Here is a 16,465-nt window from a genome sequence, read left to right as displayed (position 1 = left end):
CACCATTAGCCTATGGCCTCCTGTACCCAACCCCCAACCTGCATTCAACAAGCAAAGGCTCATCCACAAATCCTCATCCTTAGTTTCCCCGCAAAGACACACTTCTGGACCAGATACAGCTATACCATAATCAAACATAATTCCTTTTATCTTGCTGTTATTGCTTCACCTTTACACACCTACTTGTCTGCCTTGTAGTTTCAAATGCTAGAGTGCCAAGCAGCATTCCTGAGCATCAGGGAGACATTTACTGCAGGTGATGATTATTTGGACATAACACCTGCATTTAGGTCACTACTGGGAGATAGAGCTTAGGGAATAAGAGCTGGGCACCAGCAGAGATCAGACAAACTATAGCTCCTGCTAAGTGGGACATTAGTGTTTACACCTGAAAAAATAAGACAGGAAGAGTCAGTAAGGTGCATTAAACAAACTCACTGCAGTTCTCACCTTATGACCGATCTCCAGCACTGCAAAGAAGCCTGAACCACACACCAAATTCTTTCCTTCCTCTTCCCAGCTCATACCTTATGATGTTGCTCTGCATGACTCAACAGACAAATCTCTGAGCTTAACACAGCCCAATTGCATCTCTGCCTTTAAAAAGAACCAGACCCACGTTTCAGTGCCTCATGCAGCCACCAGCACCAGGAGACCAGCCCAAGAGCAAGCTTTGCCACCAGCACGCCTGGCTGCAGCCTCTGCCCTCATTGTTTGGCAGGCTCAGTGCTTGCACTTCCACCTGCAGAAGGAAAGGGACCCCAACAGTCGGCTTTCTGCCAGCTCAACTTACCCTTAACTCCTCTGATCCAGAGCCTCTCACTCTGGAATAAGGCTTTTACTCACGCTGCACACCATGGAAAGAACAGAAGGAAGCATTTTATCATTCCTGACTGCCTGGCCACACACCTTGAGAGAGTAATGCAAACCATGTGGGTTCCCTTACACAATCCTTCCCAACAGTCAGTGCCTCCCAGAGGTTTTGTTAGCATCTCACTTCCTCCTGCCCACATCTCCAGCCTCATGCTACCAGCTGTTCTGCCCTTCACATCTCACCTGCAGCCCTCTGCCTTGTCATCTCCTTCCATACATTTATGAGCAGCTGCAGTGTGCCCACTCTCCATGCCATTTCTCTTCTCATTGATATTGACCCCTGATGGTGATGACACAGAAACAACTTGCCCAGGATCTGTCCCGATCCCCAAAGTGATAAGAAAGCAATTATTGTACACAACAGTACTAAGGGAGAGCTCCTAGTGATGCCCACACCTCCAGTGCTGGACATCGTGCTGCCAACCACTGCCTGGAACATCTCCTATATCCCTGTTCATGCACAGAGAAGGTGGCGGGCTATGTGAGGCTGCAGACAGGGCAGCAGAGCACCCAAGAGCAGGGTGGGTATGGGAGCCATGCACCTTTCACAGCAGTCAGAGGGTTGGCAGGGCATGCTTTCAGCTTGCTGTGCCCTTTTGTATATCCATGATTATGGCTTTCATGGTAATAGCCACCAAAAGCCACCAGAAATCCTCCTTCTAAAGCACTTACCAGCATTAAAACCCACTATATCTCTAAACATTCAGAAGCTAAATCCCACAGTTACTAAGCTCCGTGACTTCAGTAATATCAAATTTTGCCTCCAAGGCACTGAACGCAAAGCACACATAGGGCCTGAATCTTATCTGCATTGATATTTACATAATTTTGCTATATGTAAACAAATTAACATACCCACAATATTTGATTGTGCTTCTGCCTTCCATGACCAACGAGTCAGAATGGCTTGTTATTAGCAGCAGAAAGCCTCCATCGTTCAGCAGCAGGCACTGGGAAACGCACCCGGGACTGCATGGAGAGCAGTAACACTTGGCTGCAGGCAGGAACAGGAAATGCTCTTCTTCAGAACTACCGACTTAAAAATAGTCCTTGGGAAGCACATCTCTCAGTTGGGAGAACTGAATTAAGCCACCACGATTCAAGTCGATCAAAGGGTTCAGAAAAACAATCCAGATTTCACTCTGTTCACGACAAGGAGATGCCCCAAAGCCAAGCAAAGGGTCTATTTTCTGATTTTCTCCCCACTTCGAGGCACAAAACAGAGTCCTGCCACACTGTATGCCACAAGGACACCTCTGGTTGCACTGAGTCTGCTTGGAAAGCTGCAGTCCCAGCAGCACCACAGCTCCCACATCAGCACCGTGCCACAAACCAGCTCTATCTACAAGCATGAATGGAGCTATTGTTAAAGGCAGATGCATTCAGCACTAACCTGGACAGACCCCCCAAAAGCCACGTAAGTACAGCAAACTGTAATTTAAAGCAATATTAAATGTTGTCCTAGCATATCCTCAGTGCCCAACTAAGCCCACCAAATGCACTGGTTTATCTCCAGGAGGCCTCAATGAAAACACCGGTATCCAAACCATGAGCCCAAGCACTGAGAGGCACATACTACCATACAAACACAGCTCCTGCCTTCTGTTCCTCCCTTGACATTCAGACGGAGTTACAAAACCAGCTGGGCAGTCTGAGGCTGCAGCAAGGTGCTTGTGCCTCCTCCAACACTGTTTTTCCCCTTGAATCTGAGGCCAGATCAGCACTCCCACACAGCACACCTCAGCTTGCTTTGCACTCTTAGGAAGTCTGCTCAGCACAGAGCATAAGAGCTGGTGTTTGATGACCTGGCATCAAAGAAGCAGACTGTGAAGCACACCGGTCACTTTCCCACAGCCAAGTACACACAGCATTTTCAAAGCAATGAGATCTATTTCTGTATAGAACGCATCCCAAGCAAGTTCATGAGCTATCACTGGCATTGTAAGAAGGAAATGAGAAAGAACTAACAGATTATAGCTGAGAAAGAGAAGAAAAGGACACTGAATGTCTGGAAAAGCACACAGGCCACCACCATGCTTGTTCAGAAAGCCCAGCAGCAAACAGGGCATGTGATTCACCAGGTAGGAGCCCTCAGAGCAGAGAGTCGGCAGGGCCACCTCCTTTCTCATTTGTGGCATTTGCTCCTTAGGATGTTCAGACTCACCACCGACATCAAAAGGAGAATCACCTCACAGGCTAAGAAGATCCGCATACATTTGGCCTTGGATGGGTTCCTTGATGTGATGAATCCACCCGTGACCTCTAGTGCTACATTGCTACCTCTCACGAGCACCACAAACACATACTGTCTGCTTGGGAAAGGCCACATCCTGGGAAGCTGGTAGCACCACTCCTGTGGGCTGCCAAATGCAAAAATGCCTCACAAGTGCCTCGGTTCTTACATATTTGGTTTCAGGCATGGGAATGTAGCAGTTAACTTGGTATTGCCCCCTCCTCGGAAAAAGGAAAGGGCTGTGACGGCAAGAAAATGCAAGTGGCTCTTTGTGTGCCTTTGTGGGAGCTGCTGGAAAACAAGGGTACAAGAGAGAGCACAAGATATTATCATGAACATGCTGTTCTTTTTCATAGTCTTAGCTGTGACAGTGGTAGGATCACTTACATAGCCAGAACCAAGTGCTTTATGTCCAAACTAGGTGTTAAAATAGGAAGTGTTGCACCTAAGGGTAGCTTTGGAGAGCAAGCAGAAGGAGAAAGGCAGCCATGCAACCATATTCCTTTTATTAATCATTCGATAACACCAGGAGCTAAGAAAGTCCTCCTCCTCTACCACAAAACCAGGAGTCCTCTGCCCATTGGGTTAATGAGCATCCTTGGCAAACACCACCTTCTTCTACCTCCTCGCTGCTGCCCAACCTGTTCTGCCTAGAAAAGGAGAACAGGGCAGGGCCACATGGGTTGGGACCCATTTTCCCCACCGGCAATAGAGCAGCGTGCTGATCTGGCCATTTTGCTATTGCTCCAAACTCAGCACCCTGCACCAAACCCCATGGGCAATACACAGGCTTGACTCAACAGGAACCGCATCCAAACACCAAACATGGCATATCCATCTGCGAGGACAAGATCTGCACTGGCAGCCCAGCAGAAAGGAGAGGATGGATGGCTCACCATGCACCCACACCCCAGGCAGCACAGGGTGGGCAGGGAGCTGGGAGGGCCGCAGCAGGCCGGGCTGGGTGCACAGCTTTACACATGGTTGGGTGGCTGATTCAGCAGCGGGCGGGCGGCTGCTCACTGCTGACACAGACCTGCAGCGAATCCCTACCTTGGTGATGAGGAAGTGCTGGGTGACTGAGTCATCCTCCAGGCTGACGCCATTCCAGGAGCATAGCATCCGTCCCCCTGCCTCGGGCTGTGCCTGAGGCCTAAAAATAGCTTCCCAGCCAAAACGTGCAGTCATAGTTCAAAGCCCAGAAGCTTTATTTACACTTGGTAAGAATTACTGTGTTTTTGACACTGCTAAGAGTCAACTGGTACTTAAGTTGTTCGGCTAACAAAGAAGGCACTTTTAAACGAGAGTTGCATGAAGCACGCAGTGCTTTCTGACCCACACTGAAGCTAACAATTTGCATTTTATGGAGCCACTCTGCATAGACAACAACCTTAAATAGCCAACAAACAACCTTAAATAGCCAACAACATGCTGTACAAAAATTAATAATTGAAAAGCAGTCGTCAGCGCTGTTATTCGTGTTCCAGGTAACTCACAAAGCTCATTGAATGGCAGTATTAAGTCTCTAACAACTTTCTGGGAAGCTGCTCACTTCCAGAGGTATTTTTAAGGCCACGGCTCCCCAAACAATAAGCAACTGCAGAGGAAGCACAGGGAAAAAGGCAGTCACAAAGACATCAGCCTGATCTCTGGACTTGGGTTGAAGAGGAGACTTGGACTTCATGGACCACTGCAGGGCAGGACAAGCTGCACAGCCCTTCTCCAGGGTCCAGCCACAGATTTCTGCTCTAACGCCAAAGAATCCTACACCATAAGGTCCCCACACACCTCCCAGCACACCTTGGAAGCTCCAGCTCACGTTCACTCAGTGCACTGGCCTTTCAACTACTTCCCTGCTAACACCAGAGCATCTCTTGAGGAAGAGACAAGGTTCAAAGACTAGCACATAAATGCAAACAAAAACTACAACAGGAAGCCTGGGATTTTCCATGTCTTAGGGAAATTCAGTCCTCCAAATCCCACTGAAGTATCAAAAGCATTATTTTCCATTATGCTTGTAAAAATCCCCAAATAAATGCACAACTAAGCGTAGCTTGACAAGGCCGAATGTTTTATTATTCTCACAAATGCTGTTACTAAGCCTGAGGCCCCTTATTCCAAATGCTTTAGGAAATACTCTCGATCTTGCCAAAGATACGGAATGCTATAGGAAAATCCACCTCAGAGTCAGCTCCTGTCACGAGGGGAGCGTAATAAACAAACCCTGCATCCTCAGCTGACAATCAACTCAATCTGCCCATTAGTGTTGCATCATCCGCTGCTGCCCTGTCAAGCTGATGGAGTCTGTCTGTTGGTGTTGGGGATGACAGTCGCTCTGTGCTGCTGACGTTTTTGCTCAGGGCTGTGCCGTGTACACAATCTGCTCCACACGCAGACCGGCTCTTGCCATTTCAAAAGCTTTCCTGGCAGATTTCTGCAGTCTGGAGCAGGAAGATTTTGGGCAACCAGGGGCTGATTTGTCTCTGCTCAAATGCCTGCGGGTATCATTCTTGCAGCTCTTCCAGTTTTCACTGTGAGGGCAAAGGAAGGCACCCCCCTCCTCCCCTTCCCAACCCTAATTTGTTTGTTTTTAATTAGTATCCTCTGCTGCAACGTTTGAGGCAAAAGAAATGCCCTCCCTCCCCCCACCAACATCAGGGTTTTTTAATCTCAAAGCCATACCTTATCTAAGACGACTGAAGCAGAAGGGATACCATTTCTTTTTGTTTTTGTGAAAGGAAAACCAACAGAAATTATCTCGTGGTCCCACTCATCGGGAGGTTTGGATTCTCACTGCAGTAGCACAGGCCAGCCACCCTCACGTGATAAAGGTCTCGTGTTTGACAACCAGGGAGCAACTAAAAAGATATATACATCATAAGGAAAAACTAACTGCTTAAGAACTCTGAGTGGGAAAAAAAAAGCAACAGAGACAATATTAGAAAATCCTTGCTGCCTTTTCTTTCACCCACAAACATAAGAAATCTCCCAAATACCCAGAAGAGTTCCCCCTCTGCACACTTCTGAGGTAGGTGAAGGGGAAAGCAGCCAGATCTGTTCCCCTGGATTGGGTCTGGCTTATTCAGCAGCTGCAGTTCTGCTCTTTCAGATTCCTGCAAAAATAAAGGTTCAGAAGAGAAAGCTGAGCCTCCGGGCATCCACCAGACCACAGCTCTTGCATGCATACCTAACAAGTGTAACAGCACTGGAAGAAGAGAGCAGACCCTGTCCTTCAGCAGCACATGCCTGCCCATGAGCGGAAGCCCAGCCACAGCTTCAGACACCATCCACTCCTGCCTTGGAGCATCCTGCTGCTGCTGGAGGTGGCTTCCAGATGCAGGGCTGAGCAAATCCATCTGCAGCAGAGCCCCAGCTCCTGCACATTTCATCAGCACGCTTACTGCACATCAGCTGCCTTCACAAGACACAGCTAAGACAAGCAGACCCACAGGCAAGAGGGTGCAAGCTGGGTATGGACAGAAGAGAGAATCCCAGTATCCCAAACTGCACAGGCTCTGCTAATCTAATTAGCTACGAGACTAGAAGACAGAGGCCTGTTTGTTAAATCTACAACTACGTTAAAGTTGTCCCGCTTTTATTAAGAAAAACTTGGAAAGAGATGAGATAAAAATAGGAAGGAGAAAGATCTAACAGGTAAGTCCCTCCCCTCTGCGCTGAATGAAAAGCTGTCTTTATGCAGGCAAACTTGGATAAACTTCTCCTTGTTTATTATGAAAGTACAAGTTCACCGAGGTCCTTTCATGTCCTGACGTACGACCGGGTTCCAGCTACGTCTTATTTCATGCAGTCTGAGGGTGAGGTGACGGTATTTATAGTTCAGGGCTAGAATTTTGGTTAGAAACAACATAGTTACAGCCCTCAATGCCCAACACACCCTCCTGGGAAAACGCCACCTGGGTATATATAGATCCTGTAATATTCTTCTTATTAAATATGCATTGCAAGCAAACACGCTTTTTACCCATCAACTCTGGAAAAAAAAAAAGTCTGTTGCTTTCTGTTAGAGAGACAGAAAAAACAACCCAGAAACCACTTTACAACAAGAAGAAAGACCCTGATGTGATCCCAGTGCTCTTTCAGACACGTTCATGAGGCCTAAGTTTTCATTAGCAGCAGTCCTTTAACTTCACTCTTGGAAGCACCTGAAGCACAAACCACACACCGACACCAGCTTCCCTGCAAGCAGCTCCAGGCACAAGCAGTGCTCCACAACAGGGCCAGGCAGAAAGGCTACTATCCCTCGTTCTCCCTTTGAAGCAAGGTGCAGCAGACACACATGCAGGAGATGCTTTGTATTAATACTCTGCAGCAAAGATCTTATCCATACACATGCCTGGCTGTTTTCTATAGCATCGTTATGTAAGTGTCTCTATTTTTAAAGCAGAGTGTTTGTCTGGTCACTCTACTATTATCCCACTTGCAAACCAGCAAGCTGAAATTCTCCCCACTACAGTCAGAATTGTACTGGCCTAAAGGTGCAACAGCTGTAGAAAGGGATGAAAGAAACACTTTCCATTTTCTTTAAAAAGTGAAAGTTTCACCCATTCTAATCAACGGGATGTCAGAAACTGCCAGAACAATAAAGAAATGAACAAACCTTAGGAGGGCTTCTTTTAACCCCTTGAATATAACAGCTCACCAAAAGCAACTGCTTTCCTTCAAAGCACAGACCTGAAGACACCAATCTGTTCATAAACTGGAGTGAAAGCAGACTAGCACCAGTAGAAGAAATGCAATCAGTCACTTTAAGGCCGTCTCACATCACACACCACCTCCTCCCTGAGCATCCTACATTTACACAGCCTGAACAGCTTTACCTGCTCCCCAAAGTACCTTTCCAGACTGCAGCATGCCCAAAATGTGCCTGTGTACGTTCAGCTCCAAATATGTTATACAGCACGAAGATAAGCAAGCAGCACAGTAATACGCATTTGCAAGTGCCTGTGAAATCCCATTGCAATTAGATGCCCGCTTAAACACAGGCAGCAAGGAAATAAGTATCAATAATTAAAACAAACAAACAAAAAAACCCTTACCAGAATATTTTGGGATGTGTATCCAAATACAGCGCTGCTCTACCATCTGCAGAAGGATGGAAGGACAGCATCCAGGAAGGTGCCTTACTGCTGCCTGACCCAGAGCAGGTTGGATGTGCTCAGGTTCCACAATGACACAAAGGCCTCCAGAATACTGGCTGTCAGATGTCAGTCATTCCCTGCTCCCCCTATGGCTTGACGCCATCACATACTATAACAACAGCAGGCATATGGCACACCGGGATATTTTTAGAGCAAGGCCCGCTTTTATGGCCCCAGAGCCTGCATGAGATGGCTGCACTATGAGCTCCACCATGGAGCGGATCCCCAGCGAAGCTCCACACGCACAGCTCCCTCTGCTCCTCGTGTCAGAGTCACTTCCTCGCCACACAATCTCCCACCTTCCCCTTTTATCGACCAGTTCCCATCTCAGCTCTGCCACACCGGTGGTACTGCCTCTGCTTTGAGCAGATCTGGGGAGAAAAGCCCACAGATCCCTCCTGCAGCAACGCCTCTTCCACGCAACAAGCGAGGATGGCCAACTTGAAATGGGCTGCTTGAGGGGCTGCCAGCTTCTGCAAATGAGTTTGCAGTGCTGTTTTTCTTACTCTGAAAGCTTCCAGCCAAGCATCGTTCATCCCCTGGCTGTGCCACCTGAGCACCCTGGGCACCATGGTGGCCTCTGCTCACCATCTAAGTGAAGCTGCAAGGACTTTGCTCGTGCTTCATCTAGCACACTACAGGAGCTCCCGGAATACAGAAGCATGTCATAGCACTGAGAGGTTTACCAGAACCTATTTACTTTGTCACCACGTCCATCCCTTGTGTTCTGTCAAATACCTGCTGTGTGCTCACCGCAGCACATCTCTCTGATGTAAGCGGTCACTCTAATCCACGACGACAACCCAAAGTTGAATGATCATTTCAACCTTTGCTAATCTGCTTGCATAACAAACTACAGCAGCCTTAAATAACCGAGCTGCCGTCGTCTCCAGGATGGATTAGCACAATTTGCTCACTTCAGCACCCCGCATCTTCACAAACACTGGGAACTAGAGGGAAAGGAGAAAACACGAGCACCTGGCTGCAGCACACAGATGCCACATCATAACTTCACACCTGGCTCAAGCTGCTGGCTTGAGCTAAAGCAAAACATTTCCAGACATAAAAAACAACTGTGCAATTAACATCCATCCCCTCCTGCCTTATTCACAGCTATCACGCAGGCGGGGAAGGAAATGATAAGCATGGATTTTCCAAACAAGTAACCGCACGCACATAATAAACAAAGGGCATCACTGACATGGCAGATCCCATCGCAGCTTATCGACCACGTGATGTCACACCCATACATTACAGCTTAAAGCACCAGCCCTCGCTGATGAACGCTCCAGGGTCACGCACTGCTCCTCCTGCCCACGCCGCTTTGGAAATCAACACGCACAAAGCACCACCCGAGACGGAGCGATAGTTGGAAGGCTCTTTAGACACGATAATTGTGGCTGGATTACGCCACCACAGTCTTACACAAATCAACCCGCCTCATCATACAACGCTTGGGATAATATATGGTTAAACGATATCAACACGCTCAGCGTGTACCGAAGGGCAAACGCCTCCAGCCCCCACACATGGGAGGCTCAGGAGCACAGAGCCTGGTGATGGCTGTAAGGCAGCGGGGAGGGAAACCCAAATCCAGATAGACTCAGAGCTTTGAGCAGAGCATTTCCACTGCAACCTTAACAAACGGGGCACTGGGAAGGCAAAGGCCAGGTGAGCAGGAAAGCAGAGGGCAAGGAATGCGCTTCAGCATCTCTCACTTCCCAGCAGCCTGCAATCAGCTCCTTAGAAATCAAAACACAGCACTGGGGCAAACACAAAACCACCCGCTGATGGCAGCCGGCCTCCTGCAGCACACAACCAGCTCCAGCCCACCGCTGCCCACGGCTCAGCTCCGCTCAGCAGAGCCGAGCATCAGCACGCAGCCCCGGCCCAGAAGCATCTCGGCACCTTCGGGCTTCAGCTGCGAGGGACGGGGAGCTGAGCAGCCGAGCCCCACGCTCACCATCTGCTCCGTAAGGCCCAATGGGCCACGGCTGCGTCCAGCACCGGGACTGGGGGTACGGGGACTGAAGAGGGCACGGGGAGCTCGGGCAGGATGAGGCTCCGCCGGCCCCGGGCTGACACCTACAGGTGAGAGCTGGGCGCTGAGTGCCGACGGATCCCACCGCTGCTGAGCGCTGGGTGCCAGCCCCACGGAGCAGGAGCAGGAGCCGTGTTTATCTGCTCTATCCGCGGCCCTGAGGCTCGCAACCCGCCATCCCTCGGGCTCCCCGCGGAGGGCTGCAAGGCACCACCACCACCGCCCGGCCTGCAACCGAGCCTCGGCTCCGCCCGCAACAGCCGGGCCATGAATAAAACACAGCAACACAGCCCGCGGAGCGGGAGCGGACACGGCAGGAAATAACGGCGGCGCGGGGCGGCTCGGCTCCCCCCGGCTCGGCCCGGCCTCCGTGGAGAAGCGCTGCCCCCCGCCCTGCCCTCCCCAGCCCGGCCGCCCCCGGGCCGCTCACCTCAGCGCCGCCGCCCTGCAGCGCTCCCCCAGCGCCGAGAGCCGTCAGCGGGCGCCGGCCGCGGGCTGCGGAGGACGGGGAGGAGGCGCGGGGGAGCGGGCGGCTCCGACCCAGCGTGCGAACAGCCGGGCGCTACGCGGCCTCTCGGTGAGACGGGGCGGGACGAGGCGGGGCCGGGGCGGGGCGGGGGGCGGAGGAAGGAGGGGAGGAGCCTCATCCTCATCTCGCCTCCTGCTCTGGGGGAGACGAGCGCATAGGCCGCTGCTATCCGCAGCACCGGGGATGTGTAAAGGACGTGTGTGTTCACGTGGAGGCATTGGGCTGGTCCAGTGATGATGAAGCCGGGAAATCCCATCCCCGCCCTTGCGAGCTCGGGGCCAGCTGGCTTTACGTTCAGACACCGCTCCATCCTGCGGCTACATGCCCTCCCCGCTCTCCTCCATATTCCCTATGGTTTGCATTCACTGGATAACTCGTGACATGTTCTTTACCTCGCGGATCTGGGATGATTCTGCGTGGCTTCCCACCTCATCACAGATCCATCATAGGGATGGTATTAGTTGTGTTGTGTAATAGTGCAGGGCTGCCCTGTCCCACAGACCTGCGGATGCTGCATAGGCTGTGCTGTGATTCTGAGATGGATGCAGGATCCTGAAGTGTTTACCATCAGAACACAGGCAGTGTCTGTTGTTTATCATGAAAATGGCTGTTGTCTCAAAGAGATGGAGGCTGAGGTGAGGCCTATATGGCTTTTTCAGATTGTTTCTGCCAAGCAGTGCTGCCACGTGAACTAGAAAGGCTCTGGCAAGCATACATTTATTTTACCACTTACAGCATCAGTATCTTTCAATAACCCAGACAGAGGTGTTTACATCTGAGGACGGTTTTCCTTCACCATTATGGAAAGGTGAAGATAGTCTGGTATTTTTATCTCCCAATGTGGATGCAGACATGGCAGGTTCTACCACTCACATGTTATAGAATGCTTCCATTCACAAAAGAGCATTTCCAGACCGTTATTACTATAGGGAGATTTATGAGTGTTACAAGTAAAACAATCCTTTGGGCCCTTGAAAATCCTTTTTGCAAGAACATAAAGCAAAAAGCAGTGCTTAAAATAATAATGAACAATGAGAAGATTTTTCATATATTTAATGCACCAGAAAAAAAAAAACACATTCTAAGCTCTTAACTAATTGAAGGATTGCTCCAAACAGTAAAAGTCAGTGTGGGGAAGTCATCATCATTTGTGTTCTACCCAAAGGCATTTATCAGCATTTCAGCAAAGAACTGTGCACAAAGTTAAACACGAGCACAGCTTCTGCTAGACTGAGGTCTCGGATACTGACATCTCTTTTATAGACAGGAGGGCAGGGGCAAACTGATTCAGTAAGTGGCACAGAGTCTGAGAAGCAAAGCTACCAGCCACGGCTCATAGGCTGTTTTTAACTGCTGGCACAGCTTCCTTCTTTTCATGCACTGGAAAAGGTATTACAACGAAATGGATTAGTCTGTTTGCTTTTCAGACTGAAAGGAAAATGCACTGACTTCAGGCTAGTGCTGTCCATATGGGAGAGAAGCTCTAGTTCATTGTACAACGTTGCCTGTTAATTCTTTTTAATTTCCAAGCTGAGCAAATAAAGAAAAAACATTCAGTGTCATTATGCAGAGAATTTAATTGCGTTTGAATCAAGGCAAAGATACGATCCCTTAGAAATTGTAACTTGATCCAAAACGCTGAGCTCTTTTGGAATAATGATTACTGTGCACCTTTATAGAAAATAAGAGGCAGCTGGTTATCCATGTTCACATTGTAGTCAGTGGAGCGAAATAGTCAGGGATGGAAATAAGAACCTCCAGAGGCTGATTTCTTAGATGAGTATCTTAAGACGAAACCAGTGAGTTCCTGGAGGCTTCCATTGAGATGATGAGCACAAACATAGCATCTAACTTCTAATGTCTCAACTACACGAGGCGAACTCCATCCTCAGGGGGCAATTCTGTCATCTTTATTAAGGCTCCGTTGTCATTTTCGGCAGCTTTCCCTCAATAATCACATAAAGTGTTTCGCTTTTCTTGCTTGTCTGTTTTGTTAGAGTTTATTTGTTCTTCCTCCTCCAGAACTGTCACCATTCAACTTGGAGATCTGTGGAAATACTGCCGCTTCAGTCATTACTCAAAGAACTGCTTTCAGTTCTTTATCGAAACAAACCTGTTTGCTCTCTAGGATACTCAGAAGTTCCTCTCTTTGAGGAAGAAGGAAAACAATTCATAGAAAGAAGGATGTCTTTTCCAATAAAAGCCAGGGAGGATGCTGCCGGCACCCTTTTCTTAATGATCTCTGTAGCTTTGAGGCAAGGAGAGGAATTGAGGCAATAGCCCAGTATGACTTTTCTCATTATCTGCGGGGCAGAGATGTATGAGAAGCATCAGTTGTAGAGCCAATTAATGATGTAGCTTGGTTGAAGTAATATCTTGTATGTGTTGTGTTTCAGTTTTGCAGTGTTAAAGCATTTGCCTTATTCTTCTTCTCTCTTCAGCACCTCCAGGAGTGGAGCACCCACCACCTCTCCAGGCATGGACCTTGTAACTTCCAAAAGTGGGTAGAACATCTCCCTGCTACACACTGAAGGTTGTGTTTCAGAAGATTAGGGTTTCTTTGCAAGTACAAGGATCCTTCTCTTCTCTTGGTACGACCAGGACTGTTAGATGAAAAGCAGCTGTGGGCTGAGCCGGAGCACAGCCTGGGCTGGTCTTCTTTGTGCATAGCATCAACTTTAGTGCCTCGGCTGCTCAGTCCCCAATGAGTCAGGGATAAATACTCCTTGGTTCCTCTCCTGAGCAGTGCAAAGTTTTATTGTGCTACATTTGAGCAGCGCTTTGAAGATGCAAAGCCGTAGCATTACAGTTTGTTTCAACATGAGTGCCAATAAAACGAAGTCTGTGTACTACAAAGCAGTATTACAAAGGGGGTTTGTAACAATATATGCAGAATATTATTTCCATTGTAGGAGAGGTGCTCAGAATCCTCTCCAGCAGCAAATCCTACGTAAATTACAAAACCTTTTCCAAGATGCTCTATAAATACATAAACCTTGTAGGCTGAGATGAGTGGTAGACTGTTAGCCAATCTGCCCTGCAGCAGGCCAGGAAAGTAGTTAGTAGATAGTTAGACCTTATCTCTGAACTCAAAAGATACAGATGAAGCATGCATACAAAACATGCCGATATCATTTTCAATCTGCAAACCAGTGTCCAGCATGGACTGTGTCTGTGTTCTGCTTTTAGCTTTCTTATAATTGAGTCTAATCTGGCTGAGATACAGCACATCATCATCCCCCTACGCCTTGTACGCTCTAAAAAGGGTCATGAGTATTTTCTTAGGTATGTGCATTCTCAAAGCCTCATTAGAGGTAGCACTAATATTTACTTGTTTGCATTTCAAATGAAAAGGAGTCTATTTAATAGCATCAGTGGTTTGGTCAATATTGGCATAGTCCCAGTGCTGAGTGGAAAGTTGGATGGTGTTTTTATGAGCCTCAGCGCTGTACATAGTGCTGCAGCTTTTCTTGGGAGGCTGTGCTTTGTGCTGCTATGCTGTGAGCAGGGCTGCAGAGGAGGAGCAGTCAGCAGAGCTGCCTGCTATAATCTCAGGCTGATCCCTGAATTAGGTGCTGGAAGTGCCTTCAGCCTTTACTCCTCATCATGGTTGTCACCCAAAACAGCTTGTCTATCCTTGGCCTGTTAAACATCTTCTCTTCCTCCTTCTGCTCCACCTTCAAATCCTCAGCTCCCTGTGGGAACCCCCAGTTTTTGCCCCTTACCTGCCACACCAATGCTGTCTGTAGAACAGCTCATATTTGTTTGGCAGCATCTGCTTGCTGTGACTATAATTTTCCATTCCAGAGATGTGGTTTGCTGGAAAGAGCATTTATTCATTCGCTGATACTCCTGCAAAAGCATGCTATGAATGATGCTGCTTACATAGTTTCCTGTGGCAGTCATCACAATATCTTGCCGACAGAAGCCTTATTTTTTTCTTAAAAGAGCTCTGAGGAAGGGAAGTGCACTGATTGCTCTGTTAGAGATGGAAAAGCTAAAGCAGGGAAGCAAGATGACTTGCTCTAGAAGTATGTGGAGGAAGAGTGGGAGAGAAAATCCCACATGCCGAAGAAGGAATTAATCCAGACTGCAGAAAGCACGGAAGATGACTCAGTTGCAGAGGATAAAAGATTGGAAGGCAAAGGAAAGCTGCCCAGAGCTCTGGATGGATGTGAGATGTGCTTTCTGAAATGACTCACAAGCCATCATCTGCACATACGCAGCCAAAAGGAAAACCAGTGTCTGAGCTGGGCTAGGACATATCTGTGAGAAAATAAGGAGTGAGTTACAAGGTCATTTCTTCTTGGCTTGAGTGCTCTGCTGGGCAGCACGCTTAGAGGAGAGCTGCCTGCTTACAGAGAATCGGAATTCAAACCTCAGAGCTAAACATCCTCTCTTGGATCGACAGTTCTGTTCACAGTAGGGGTTGCAGGGCAGGGTCACTGGACAAAGGTGGTTACTTTGCTACCGAAAGCTCTCCATTTCCACCTAGTAACCCCTGCTGTTTTACACCTACTGTATACTACTCTGCTTAAACTACCACTATTGCACGTGTTACTGTTCATCATTTAATCTTTTTAATCTTCAAAAGTGATGGCAAAATAGTCCTGCCAGAATGTATTCCCAAGAGCTCTTACTGTTGAGCTTTTTGCACCAGCGATCCAATGGCAGACATTTAGGGGTATGCACATTGCTGTCGCCTCTATGTATAAAACCAAGAACAAAGTGGGAAAGGAAGGATTAGCATTAGCAGTGACTCACCTGAGCAATTGTCATCTCACTGGGATCGGGTAGACTTGGCAAAGAAACATTTGGTAAAGCTCCAGGCATTTCCAAGGAAGTTACCCTTGTAAAGAGTTAGGGAAGGATAATAACCATCAGGAAAAGGGAACTCAGCAACGTTGGGTTTGGAAATGAGTCCATTTTCAGGACATGTTTTGCAGGGAAGGTTGACTGATAGACTCAGGGAGCCCCCATTTCAACCTTGCATTAGATCTAAACAGAGTTCATTTCATGCATGAGGTATCTGGAACTTGTGTTTTCAGCTCAGAGTGGAGGTGCTGCTGCTGCACTTTGCTGCTGCTCTTTGTCTTCTGCTAAAAGTGAAAAGGAAGAATGCTTGCCTCCCTCTTCTTCACAAAGCTGTACCTGTTCCATGCCTGCTTCCACAGTGCTCCCAGTTACTTCCCAGTTTGTGCACTGGCACCTCTCACAACCAGAGCCTGGAATGGCGACTGAAATGTGCTCTCCAAATACCTTCATATAATACACTGCTTCTACTTGACGTGAAGCAGCTGCCCTTTCTGGTATTCACAGCTTTCTGACAGAGGCATTTACTAATTTTCTTAACAAAAATAACCCTCCCCTTTCAGAGTCAGTTTTAATTTACCTCGGCTCTGCCGCCAGATTTCCTCTGGATGCCGGTGGGAGGTGAAATAAACTTCTAGAAATAAAGACTCTTCGTGTAGCTTATCCAATAAAACGTAAGTAAAACATAGTGTTAAAGATGGCATTTTTTACATGAAAGGCATCCTTCCAAGCAGCTCGAGGTGCAGTGAATATGAACCCTTGAAGCTGGCAAATACCCAAGTTAACTCAGCATTCAGGTAGCTGAACACCCCTCTTTG

At 48.2% G+C, this 16,465-nt stretch overlaps 1 protein-coding gene across 4 annotated transcripts in view; it reads right to left on the bottom strand.

Annotated features, from left to right (window-relative positions):
• C11H1orf21 (chromosome 11 C1orf21 homolog) overlaps window positions 1-10,885 on the bottom strand; it is a 70,005-nt gene extending 59,120 nt beyond the window's left edge. For 2 of the 4 annotated variants that reach the window (XM_015869834.3, XM_085511207.1), the window contains exon 1: window positions 10,737-10,885. The gene's annotated coding sequence lies outside the window, so the exon portion shown is untranslated. Of the gene's footprint in view, window positions 1-1,728; window positions 1,854-5,788; window positions 5,965-10,736 lie in introns of those variants that run through there. The other 2 variants (XM_085511203.1, XM_085511204.1) reach the window with 2 other exon arrangements.
• Window positions 10,886-16,465: the final 5,580 nt, after the last annotated feature.

The sequence above is a fragment of the Coturnix japonica genome, chromosome 11 (assembly GCF_054131305.1).
Source record: "Coturnix japonica strain WE chromosome 11, WE-NBRP24, whole genome shotgun sequence".
In the NCBI taxonomy this organism is placed as follows: Eukaryota; Metazoa; Chordata; class Aves; order Galliformes; family Phasianidae; genus Coturnix; species Coturnix japonica.
This window is presented reverse-complemented; position numbering and strand designations above follow the sequence as displayed.